At 37.5% G+C, this 10,032-nt stretch overlaps 1 pseudogene; it reads right to left on the reverse strand.

Annotated features, from left to right (window-relative positions):
- Positions 1-462: 462 nt before the first annotated feature.
- LOC101145956 (grpE protein homolog 2, mitochondrial-like) lies at positions 463-1,110 on the reverse strand (annotated as a pseudogene).
- Positions 1,111-10,032: the final 8,922 nt, after the last annotated feature.

Raw genomic sequence — 10,032 nt, forward strand, 5'->3', positions numbered from 1 at the left:
TGATTTTTTTGAAGGGTTCTTCGCGTCTGTATCTACCACCATGAAGCTTTATCCTCTAAGTATCCAAATGTTGAACCAATCCGTGCCATCTCCTTTTTCCACAAAATACAAGATATTATACAGTCTCTGTTATAGGGACCACTAGGAAGGAACATGTAGTTGAAAACACATAGTTAAAAGGATTTTGGATTCAAATTCATCAGAGTACTAATTTTCCTAAGCAGGTTTTGATAAAGGCCATTGGGACACTTGTCACACTGTTCAAATGCCGAATGGTAAGACTTCTGATGAGACCAAACACGTCACATTAAATCAACAGAATATCTTAGAAATAAAGCCAATATGACTAAATCCAAAACATATCACATGAAGTACCTCATGTACAATAAAAACCTAATTTAATAAATAAAAGAAGCATAGGTGACTGGACTCTGGGAGAACATCCTGTTCCTGATGGCCTCTTCACAGTCTTCTCTGAGACTCCACAGCCACTTCCACCCGGACAAGTCTAATGGTGCAGCCATGAAGTTTGTAGCCATCTGGTCTTACTAATGTCATGGTGCTAGGCTGCACCCCAACAGCAGCTGTCACATGACAGATGAGTTCATGCTCTTGGGGGTCATATTTGTCACCAATGGGTGATAGCTTCTCCAGGCCATGCTTGGCAAACACATTTTTCAGCTTTGCTTCTAAAAGTGACAACCCTCGGAAGACCTTCTCCAGACTGAGCTTCTGGTTCCCAGGCTCTGATTCTTCAGAAATTTACTGTGTAGTCTTCTCCAAAATGTCAGCCACCTATCTTGGCATCTTCCACACATCTCTCGGTTTGCCTCCTTATGTTTTCACAAGCAGCTACAGCTCTGTGCTATCTCATGGTTAAATCCCGGACTTCCTTCTCCAGTTTAACAGCTTTACTCTTAAGGCTTGTTGGGCAAGAGAGGGCCCAAGCTCATCGGGAGGGTCCTCAGAACAGCAGTCCACACCAGCAGTTATCAGGGTGGCCGTGCAGAATGGAAGCGGCCATCCCTTGCTCTCCTACGAGGCACTCGAGGCCAGTAGGTGCTGCACCTGGTGCCTGCCCGCCCACAGCGACCATACGGCCATGTTCCTGACTTGGGTTGATGGAGGCAGCGCATGCGCACTTGCCCTGTAATTTTATCTTTACAATTTTCTGTTACTTTAAAAAACACTGCAACACTAATTTTGTGTATGTGGAAAGTCTGTTGTCTAAGTTTTATATTTAGCATCTTCTCACTCTTGTCTCTAGTCTCATTTTATTCTGTAATTTTTTTCCAATCTCTATAAAATTAATGTTTATAAAATATTATTTAAGGGTTAAATAAATTTAAGTTATATGCTCTCCTTTACTTTGTTCTCCTTGTATCATTCTTTATGAAACTTGGAGCCTCAAATATACATGTGGAAAGCCTCTGTAGATTCATGTTAGGATTGAAATTTTCTTGGTATATAAACTTTCAACAGAAAATGGGAAAGTGACCAATTAAGTTTGCATAAACTGTCTTTTAGATCACATATCTTTCTTTCCTTTTATAAGTGATATCTCATTAGTTAATTCAATAAATTTTTATTGAGACCATTGTATTTTACACATTGATAATGCAGATATGAAAAAAATCAGACAAGATCTCTCCCCTTGTGGCTATTAGAATTTATTGGTATGGTTATGACCATGCTTATGTCTTTTGGAGTAATATGAACATATGACAATATACATTCAATTCTATTTTTCTTGTTCGAAGTTAAACAATTAAAGTCCCACTTCTATATTTCTGATTAAAGTCCCACTTCTATATTTCCTTTCACCTCTGCACAGTGGATCTCTCCCTTCTTCTAAGATATTATATTGTTATTGTAGCAATGTGCAGGCCTTATTTTGTACTTTCAATTTAATTAATCAAATTTTCATTTTGCATTTTATAGTCATTTCTGAACATGGTTGTTTTCCATACTAGAATATTTTCTTTAGATCTCTCAAAGATAAACAAACTGGACATTAGTTCAAGTGCTAAAAACAGATTTTATTCAGTAACTACTGACAGTGAGGGAACAACCTAAGCTCCATTCCAATTTGTGCAGAGGTGATGGATGGGGCATTTTAAAAGGAGAATAAGGGAGTAGGAAGGAAAAGTGAGCAGGGCTCAAGTAGTGTCAGGGAAGTAAAAAATTACCAGAAGTAAATAAGAAGGTTGGTCAGTGTAAATGTGATTAGGCCAGCTGTGTATGCTAGTTGGCAATTATTGAAGTTGGAATTCTATCTTCCCACAGAGACTGAGATACAGAGGTTCTATCTTTCCTGCTTATTATATTTTAGAGGAATGGCTTTTAAGTCCTTGAGAAAGATACCCTGGGGCATAGGAGATACATACATATATATCTCAAAGTTACAGAGGAAGGATTTACAATTATAAGCTCTTTTTAGTAAATTCTCTAAGAAAGGGGAGTCAGGGGCCTATTGTCAAATGTTGGCTAGAACAAACAATAAATTCTTTCGACAGGCTTGAGCTTTTTCAGGCAGGAACTCAAGGAGGGGTTGAGTCTTTCCAGGGATGTAGCCTTAGGCAGCCAGAAGCCATGTTAGGGTTGATCAGGTCTCTTAGTGCAGGGGTTTGTGTGGAGTCATTATGTGCCAAGAGTTCTTTTGTAGTTCTCAGATCCTATCTTTGTATTTCTTATATAGTAAGAACGTAGTAGGTTCTCTATGAATGTTGATCCAATTAGTATTTACTGCTTAAATACTAACAGTCCTTTAATAATGAGATCCTAATTATTGTTTTCTGCTTGTGTTGATTGGCCTGTTCTATTCATCGCTGCATATTGAAGATCCTGTGCCAGAGCCACCTGCACAGTTGTGCAGCTTATATACTGCACAAGTGTGTCTGAATGAAGAAATGAGAGGGAGCTTAAATTCCAGTTGTGCTTTATTTGCTGTAAACCTCAACACCAGTGTGTCCTCTAAATTGTACGAAGACATTATGTGGGCTAGTTTCTATCCTGCCTATTACAATACCTGTTACAGGATTCTAAAATACATGGGATCTAAAAAAATACTGGTTGGACACGTTCTAACGTTTTGCTCTGGAAAGTTAAAATAAAAAGAGTTTTAGTTCTAGATCCCTGAGGAATCGCCACACTGACTTCCACAATGGTTGAACCAGTTTACACTCTACTGGGTATATAGCCAAAGGATTATAAATCATGCTGCTATAAAGACACATGCACACGTATGTTTATAGCGGCACTATTGACAATAGCAAAGACTTGCAACCAACCTAAATGTCTAACAATGATAGACTGGATTAAGAAAATGTGGCACATATACACCATGGAATACTATGCAGCCATAAAATATGATGAGTTCATGTCCTTTGTAGGGACATGGATGAAACTGGAAACCATCATTCTCAGCAAACTATCGCAAGGACAAAAAACCAAACACCGCATGTTCTCACTCATAGGTGGGAATTGAACAATGAGAACACATGGACACAGGAAGGGGAACATCACACACCGGGGACTGTTGTGGGGTGGGGGGAGGGGGGAGGGATACCATTAGGAGATATACGTAATGCTAAATGACGAGTTAATGGGTGCAGCGCACCAGCATGGCACATGTATACATATGTAACAAACCTGCACGTTGTGCACATGTACCCTAAAACTTAAAGTGTAATAATAATAAAATTTAAAAAAAAAAGGAAAAAGAGTTTTAACCCCAAATTTTCAATAATTACCTTGATTCTTGCTTTGCCTTTTTAATAAGAGAAGTTTGGTTTGTTAAGGTCTAGGTGTTTGAACACTGGAAAGCACAAGTTAGTCTATTATAATGGTCTGTTTGCTTCAGATTCTACTGAAGGTCTTCAAGATCATGGATTTGTAGCCAGGGGCCTCTCAGATATAACCACTACCTTGGTAACCAGTGTCACAACCAAGAGAAACACAGATTCCTCCAGGGAGTTGACTGTCTTTTTGTTGATTTTGTTTTCAGCTTGGGGTAGATTTAGCTGTTTTTATTATCTTTGCTATACATATTTATGCAGAGATATTTTCAAGTAAAGTCAGGATTTGTTCTTGGGTGATACCAATTTTCTTTTTATAAGGTCATGGGTTTTGGGTTTTTAGACTTTTGAAAGGCTGTACCTGTTTTTCAACTCAATAGTTTGAAATTCTTTTATTTCTTTATGTGCTGACTTAAACATTCCCATTAATCGATCCCAAATTTTTCTCTACCAAAAAAGCCCCATAAAAATTAAACATCTATTTTGATATTTTATATTGTTACAACTCTGCACTCCATATTCCATAAGAGATTATTTAAAAGCAACAATGACAATGGAAAATCTGCTTGGATTAACAAAATTAATTTTAAAGTTTTTTCATGGTAGCACAAGTATTTAATACAGTAATATATTCCTCCCTTTGGAAAAAAAATACCCTGGAAAAGCTAGAACAGCTGGGACATATATTACTATGCTGTACTCACCTCAATTTTACTAATTTCTAATTTCAGGCTTTGAAATTGTATATTAGTATAATTGACATAACTTTCTTTCAGTTTTTGTCTCAAACCAAAATAGATTCAAATGTCTTCCATTAAGCATTAGAGAGATAAATCGCTGCCCACTTGTAAGAAGCAAAAATTCATATTTGTGTGTTTCAAGACTCAGTAGAACATAGTCTTCAGTTCCCATGGAAACTATCTCTAGCTAAATGGGAGGAGGTCGCAGAACAGAACTGAAATGCCTACACCAATAGAAAGAGCTGTATTTTAATTCTTCTGGAAGTTATTTACTTTTTTTTTTTTTCGGTCCTAGCTATGGTGCCAAATTATTTGGTCAGACCACATTTACTTGGACATTAATGATCTTGAAGATAATACTTAAGTGGGGACAATTTTTTTTGGTAGGGAAAAGAAAAATTGTAATGTTGGAAAAACAAAAGCTGATAGAATTCACACTGAAGAATAAGGTTTTTAGTTTTCAAAGCTGGACATTTGAGCTATGTAGATTTTACTATTGATTTTATCAGCCATACTCAAAAGAGAATGTCCTGATGTCCTGATGATTCATGTTAGTTTTTATGTATGTGTTCTCAGATAAATGTGGGACAATCTATGAAATGTTTATTTTTAAAAGTTATTATATAATCCATAGCACTGACATAGTTACATTTTTAGTCAACACATCACAAACACTGCAGATTGTCCAAGATTAAGAGATACTTACAATCTTGTCTCAACTGGTACAGTTACATGGAAGCTTTCCTTGGCTATGTTAGCTCTTTTGAGTAAGTGTAAAAACCAGGTGCAACTACAACTATTTTCTTTTCTTAACCCTAGAAGAAATACCTATTTAAATTTTAGATGTTTATGTTTTCATAAACACAAGAATTTTATTTGAAATTTATTTTCATGTTTGAAAAAACTTAGAGGAGCCAATGAATTATGGAATGGAAGAGAACTGAGATATTCTCTAGATGTCAGCTCAGTCCTCTGATTTTCATTTGAGAAAAACAGTCCCAGGTGATTTGCTAATTTCCTCATGTAAAACCTGTAGCACGAACTCCACTGGAACCTGGGGTTCTTAGACCCTAATCCAGTATGGTTGTCCTTTCCACCTGACTTATTTAAAATATTCGTATTTCTCACATTTATATCTGAAGACTGTGCAAATGGTGCTATTTTAATGTCTTTTAAATTGATTGAAAAACCCAAAGGCTTACTTCGTGTATTAGCCTTTTGGTCAGATGTATAATTTGCCTCAGTAATAAAGATAAGCAGTTCAGTAAAAGAAAGATAAACTTCCAAGTTTTCTAAATATGAGTGTGTTGGAAAACCTCAATCTGGGTGGCACCACTATTTTAGACAGAATATATGTGGGAAACAATCAGGAGTTGACTATATGGTGTTTGTCATGAGACTTAAATATGAATGGATGTGGAAACACACATTTACTTCTTTGCAGATGGAACCTATCTCTATCTCAGGTGGTAGGCTAGTTACGGTTTTTTCATTTTTCATGTGAATGTTCTTAATTGGCATGGATAATGAAGAATTTACTGTGTATACATATAACCTGTTCCTATGGAAGTGAAACCTTGAAAATACTGCTTTCCACCCTGAAACACAAAACAATGTTTTAATAAACCCTGATATGAAATAATGTAAAGTCAAGATGTGTCTGGAGTTGCTTCCTTCCCGTGGGTTCTTGATCTCGCTGACTTCAAGACTGAAGCCACAGACCTCCATGGTGAGTGTTACAGCTCTTAAAGGTGGTGTGGACCCTAAGAGTGAGGAGCAGCAAAATTTATTGAAAAGAGTGAAAGAACAAAGCTTTCACAGCATGGAAGGGGACCCGAGCGGGTTGCTGCTGCTGGCCACCTTTATTTCCTTATTTGTCCGTGCCCACGTCCTGCTGATTGGTCCATTTTATAGAGTGCTGATTGGCCCATTTTACAGAGTGCTGATTGGTCCATTTTACAGAGTGCTGATTGGTGCATTTACAATCCTTTAGCTAGACACAGAGTGCTGATTGGTGTGTTTTTACACAGTGCTGATTGGTGCATTTACAATCCTTTAGCTAGACACAGAGTGCTGATCTGTGCATTTTTACGGAGTGCTGATTAGTGTGTTTACAATCCTTTAGCTAGACACAGAGTGCTGATTTGTGTGTTTTTATGGAGTGCTGATTGGTGCATTTACAATCCTTTAGCTAGACACAGAGCAATGACTGGTGCGTTTACAATCCTCTAGCTAGACAGAAAAGTATATATATTTATATGTGTATAGAGAGATCTCTCCATATATAGAAAGGCTGAGACAGAGCGATATTAAGAGAGAGAAATAGAAAAGGAGAGCGAGAAGTTGATTGATAGTCAGCCAAGAAATAGAAGACTTGCTGAAAAAAGTTTACTCGGTAAGAGATAAAACTGATTAATGTCCTACAGGGCAATAAAACTATAACCTTTTGGGTTGTCTTTCCTAAGAGAAATAATTTGCACCTCTACTGGACAAAACAATCTATACCATTGACATGTAATTCGTAGAACCTGGGCCTTTATCAAAGGTAACTAGTAAATCGAACAAAGGTACATCCCCTTGAGAATTAGATAATCCTTGGGTGGTCCTATTAGACAGTGTTCTGTCACTGAAAGGCAATACGGTGATTCCTTTGTCCTATTTCAAATTTGGCATAATTTTTTTAGCGCAACTAATTTCTTTCCCAAATACCTAAAGTCTGCTTTCTGTAGTTCTAACATTATCATGCTCTAGTGAAAGCCCTCCAGTTTGAGCTAAATTTCCCCCCTTTAAATCACAGAATATGCATTCCTGCCTAAAGGAAACAACTTTCTTCCCAGAGTTTTTCCAGGGTTGTGTAGAATTTTTATGTCACAAAGGGCTTTTGATCTTATTAAATATTCCAAAAGCAGGGAAACAGGAACTGACTGTATGTTAATATAAATATGACTAGCAGGCCTCCAAATATATTCCTATGCTATATTGAGAAATTCTGAAAAAAGTGAAGAACTTTATTACAAATATTATTTCTAACATATATAAATATTTTTACCGTATGATGTGCTTTGAGTGTTTTATTTTGCTGTGTTTGATTTACTTTCTTTTTGCCCTGGTTGCCATCATTTACTCATTGTTGGAATAATTTTTTCAATTCCGTACTGGGAGTTCTTCATTTCAGGGTCACTTTTAGCCCTCAAGATCCATAATTGTGTTCACATATTGCACTGTATTTTGTTTATCTCACAAGGCACATTTTCCTTTTCAGAGTAAAAGTAATATATATGAGACCTGCATTTTGAATGTAAGATTTATTTGAACGTGTAAAGGGAAGAACTAATGTCCTTCACTCAGTAAAGTTGAAAGCACAACTCCATAAGGTATTGTTTCTGAAAAGAATTTATATTAAAAACATTGCAATAAGAGGTTTCAGAATAGCACATTAAGCATATGAACTTATGTGGACATTTTAGTCTGGGGCAGTGAAAGTAAATAATTTTAACTCATTTTATGAAAAGAATGCAGTTACCATTGCAAAACAAGGAAAGAAAAATAAGAAGTTAAGCTAGAAATAAAGATTTGAAATGTTCACAACAAAAAGAAATGATAAATGTGTTTGAGATGATGGGTGTCCTAAATATACTGATTTTATCGTTACACGTTATATGCAAGCATCAAAATATCACATGTAACACATAAATATGCATAATTATAAATCAATAAAAATAATAGACAAAGAATTGAATACAATTGACTTTAGACTTCTAATAGTTTATACATATGAACCCAAATCACCTAAACATTTTATACTTTAACATGTACTTCTAAAAAACCCTAACTTTTTAAAATATAGTTTTGGATTTACAGAAAAATTAAGGTGATAGTATAGAGTTCCCCTATACCACCCACCCGGTTTCCTGTATTGACATCCTACTAATGTATGATACATTTGTCACAATTAATGAACTAATATCGATACATTATTGTTAGCTAATGTCCACATGTAATTCAGATTTTCTTTTCTTTTCTTTTTTCTTTTTTTTTTCTTCTGAGATGGAGTTTTGCTCTTGTCACCCAGGCTAGAGTACATTGGCATGATCTTGGCTCACTGCAACCTCTGCCTCATGGGTTCAAGAGAGTCTCCAGCCTCAGCCTCTCTAGTAGCTGGGATTACAGGTGCCCACCACCACACCCAGCTAATTTTTGTAGTTTTAGTAGAGACAGGGTTTCACCATGTTGGCCAGGTTAGTCTCAAATTCCTGACCTCAGGTGACCCGCCCACCTTGGCCTTCCAAAGTGCTGGGATTATAGGCGTGAGCAACCGTGCTTGGCCTTTTTTTTTTTTTTAAGTGTAAATATCTCTGTTTTATTTGGCTATGGAAAGTACATGGGATTCTTGAACTTCATTATTGTTGAACTCCTAACCATATCCGTTCTCAAGAATCATCCCTGTATTCATCTGTTTTCACACTGCTGATAAAGACATACCCGAAACAGGGTAATTTATAAAGAAAAAGAGGTTTAATGGACTCACACTTCTGTGTGGCTGGGGAGGCCTCACAATCATGGCAAGAGGTGAAAGGCACATATTAAATGGTGGCAGCAAGACAGAATCAAAGCCAAGCAAAAAGGGAAACCCCTTATAAAACCATCAGATCTCATAAGACTTATTCACTACCACAAGAACAGTATGAGGGAAACTGCCCACATGATTCAATTATCCCTCACTCAGTCCCTCACACAACATGTGGGAATTATGGGAGCTACAATTCACGATGAGATTTGGGTGGGGACACAGCCAAACCATATAATTCCACCCCTGGCCCCTCCCAAATATCAGGTCCTCACATTTCAAAACCAATCATGCCTTCCGAACAGTCCCCCAAAGTCTTAACTCATCTCAGTATTAACTCAAAAGTCCACAGTTCAAAATCTCATCAGAGACAAGGCAAGTCCCTTCCACCTGTGAGCCTGTAAAATCAAAAGCAAGTTGTTTACTCCCTAGATACAATGGGGGTACAGGCATTGGATAAATACACATTTTCCAAACAGGAAAAATTGGCCAAAATGAAGAGGCTAAAGGCCCCATGCAAGTCCAAAATCCAGTGGGGCAGTCAAATCTTAAAGCTCCAAAGCAATCTCCTTTGACTGCATGTCATACAACCAGGTCATGCTGATGGTAGGTTCCCATGGTCTTGGGCAGTTCCACCCCTGTGGCTTTGCAGGGTACATACTCCCTCCCAGTATGAGTGTTGAGTATCTGGTGTTGAGTGTCTGCAACTTTTTCAGGTGCATGGTGCAAGCTGTCAATGGATCAGCCATTCTGGTGTCTGGAGGACAGTGGCCCTTTTCTCACAGCTCCACTCGGCAGTGCCCCAGTGGGGACTCTGTGTGGGAGCTCCCACCCCACATTTCCCTTTCATACTGCCCTAGCAGAGGTTCTCCATGAGGGCCTCGCCCCTTAAGCAAACTTCTGCCCAGATATCCAGTTGTTTCCACAC

Source organism: Gorilla gorilla, chromosome 6 (assembly GCF_029281585.2).
Source record: "Gorilla gorilla gorilla isolate KB3781 chromosome 6, NHGRI_mGorGor1-v2.1_pri, whole genome shotgun sequence".
Classification (NCBI taxonomy): Eukaryota; Metazoa; Chordata; class Mammalia; order Primates; family Hominidae; genus Gorilla; species Gorilla gorilla.